Source organism: Myotis brandtii, unplaced genomic scaffold, assembly GCF_000412655.1.
Source record: "Myotis brandtii unplaced genomic scaffold, ASM41265v1 scaffold328, whole genome shotgun sequence".
Lineage (NCBI taxonomy): Eukaryota > Metazoa > Chordata > Mammalia > Chiroptera > Vespertilionidae > Myotis > Myotis brandtii.
This window is the reverse complement of record NW_005362626.1, coordinates 5,557,966-5,560,786: the sequence shown is the minus strand read 5'-3', so window position 1 is coordinate 5,560,786 and position 2,821 is coordinate 5,557,966. Positions and strand designations below refer to the sequence as shown.

At 48.0% G+C, this 2,821-nt stretch overlaps 1 protein-coding gene across 1 annotated transcript in view; it reads right to left on the bottom strand.

Annotated features, from left to right (window-relative positions):
• TRIO (trio Rho guanine nucleotide exchange factor) overlaps window positions 1-2,548 on the bottom strand; it is a 217,751-nt gene extending 215,203 nt beyond the window's left edge. Inside the window, exon 1 of the mRNA XM_005871063.2 lies at window positions 2,470-2,548. The gene's annotated coding sequence lies outside the window, so the exon portion shown is untranslated. The remainder of the gene's footprint in view (window positions 1-2,469) is intronic.
• Between the last annotated feature and the right edge of the window lie 273 nt (window positions 2,549-2,821).

Sequence of the window (2,821 nt, the reverse complement as noted above, 5' to 3'; positions counted from 1 at the left end):
CACACACACACACACACACACTCTGGGACCCCAGTAACCCCATCTTAAGCTACACACACACACACACACACACACGCACGCACACACGCACACACGCACGCATGCATACTTATGGTGCTGATGCTGACCTATTCCAAAGAAGATTCAGCTTTACATAAGGAGCAGCTTCTCAGGAAAGCTGTTTAGAAACTAAATTTGTATCAAATGAACCACAGGGATACAACTAATACAACCATATGGTCTGATCTGATTGCTAGCAAATCAACCAAGCTTCCCTGCTAAAAGAAACCTTGTTTCATCATTACACCCAACATTTCATACATGCTGGCACCCTTGTCCTCTAGCAAATAGGAAAAGAAATTCTAATGTCCACATGTAATTTAATGCAGATCACAGTCATATTCTGTAAAGTGAAGCTATATTATACCTCCTTTCCTTTAGATAAATACTTTTTCATTATTATATAAGTGCAGAAAGGTTTTCAAGTACAGACCAGAAGTAAAAATTAATGACAGTAAAACGCCTTTCTATGTACAGGGACTTGCCCTGCATCGGGTGGCATGAACATAAAATATAACCTAGGGCCCTTGCTGAACTCATTCTATTTGGGAAAGCAACAAAGGCGCAATGGTCAGTTCTGTGGTACCGGCACTTGGGACCGAAAAACCAGGGCCAGAGGGATCAGAATAGGAGGCTATGTCCTAGAAGACAAAATCTGTGGGGCGGGGACGATTACGGTGGGTCTTGACTGTCATCACCAGAAAAAAGAGACATCGCGAAGAAGAGGGCACCTGCATCCTACGGTATAGCCAACTCCACCTACGTGTCTAACCCTGCGTGCACCCATGTCCCCCAACCCACTCCCCACTGTGTGTGTCCCGGCGCAGCACCTGGCCCTGCACACCATCCACCCCATGGCCAAACCAGGAGCCGGCTCCTCCCTGATGCTCTATGATGTAGCTGGCATGCCATGTCTGCCTGCCTCTGGCCAGCACCTCCCCTGCGTGGGTTGCTCCAGCAATCTCCTAACGGATGCTCATTCAGAGCTCCCTCTGATCCATTCAGCTACTCCCCTACACATACATTCCCATCAGCTGACTCCCCTAACATTCTTCAAATAAAGCCCAAACTCCCTGACCTGGCACAGAGTCCCTCATGAACTGACCCCTGCTTACCTCTGCGTCCTCACTAGTTCCCTCTCATTACCCTCTCCCCACACCCATACCAGGAATTCCAATCACCCGCAGGTAACACGCCCTTGCTCACCACTGAACTTACACACACACTGCTTTCCCACAGCCCTAAAACACATCCTCACCTCCCAACATGCATGTGCACACACTAACACACACACACACACACATCTCCCAACATGCATGTGTGCACACTAACACACACACCCTAACCTCCCAACATGCATGTGCGCACACTAACACACACACACCCTAACCTCCCAACATGCATGTGTGCACACTAACACACACACCCTTCCCTCCCAACATGCATGTGCGCACACTAACACACACACACACACCCTAACCTCCCAACATGCATGTGTGCACACTAACACACACACACCCTAACCTCCCAACATGCATGTGTGCACACTCACATTCACACACTCTTCACCTTCACAGCTCCTCCTGAAAGTCTGACAAGACCCACCCCTTCTGTGACACTCCCACTACTGGATCAGATCCCTCATCCTCACTCCCTAGGCACCCAAATCAAATCCTTATCCCACAGCACAGTAATTACCTAAATACACATCAGTACCCTCCCCCAACAGTTGAGCTCCTGGAGGAAGGGGTCTCTCTCTCTCTCTCTCTCTCTCTCTCTCTCTCTCTCTCTCTCAAAAATAAAAACATCTCCTTGGGTGAGGATTAAAAATAATTGTTACCTTTGCATTGCAATTTTGTATCAATCACTGGCACTAAAGCTAAGTCCTTGAACTCAGTCCTTGACGTGTTCCAGACCATTTTGAAAGGGCTGAAAACCCTGGCTGTAGAGGTTAGAGCCACAAAGCACAGAAGTGAATAATAATATAAATAATGTGTTCAAAGATTAACACTGTGATGTTTTAATCATTAGAAACCCACTTGAGAGCTTACATATAGCTGCTCTGCCTGTTGTTCAGCTAACCTACTTTGCTTTGACAATTTTCTTCTCCCTGGTTTTCTGATAAACCAGGAATACATCTGAAATACACTGTGACACATCCGATGCCTGGGGACACAAGCAGGAGCAAGCTCAGTCCTGTCCTTCAGGTGTGTACTGACCCACAGGAGACAGAGCCTGGAACAGGACTCAGATCCTCAGAGGAGCAATTCTGCCAACCCTAGTAAGGACGCCCCCCCCCCCCCCCCCCCCCCCCCCCCACCCACCCCACACACACACACACACACACACACACACAAAGTGGGGCTTCGTAACCGGTTTGTTTGGGGCTGAATTCTGAGGGCAACGTACAGTTTCCGCTGAAGTTCTCTTCCAGATTCTCTGTTTGGCATAACAAGCTCTGAGGCCGTGCTGCTGGGAGAAGGGCCAGCCCGACTTTGGCCGCAGGTAATGTGACCTGGTTTAAGATTACACCAATGAGGGCAACCTCAGCCTTTAGGACTTCATGGCTGGCAGTTAAGGTTTAAGCAGCTGCCTTTGTTGCTGCCAACTCGGGTTACTGGTGTCCTGCCTTACCCTCATTTCCTGCAGGGGAAAAATATTCTAGCGAAAAGGGCGCTATTGCTTACCTTCCTATTGAATTCCTAATAAGAAATTTAAGAAAACTACAAAAAGGGTTGAGAAAAGTAATGCATCTGCTAAT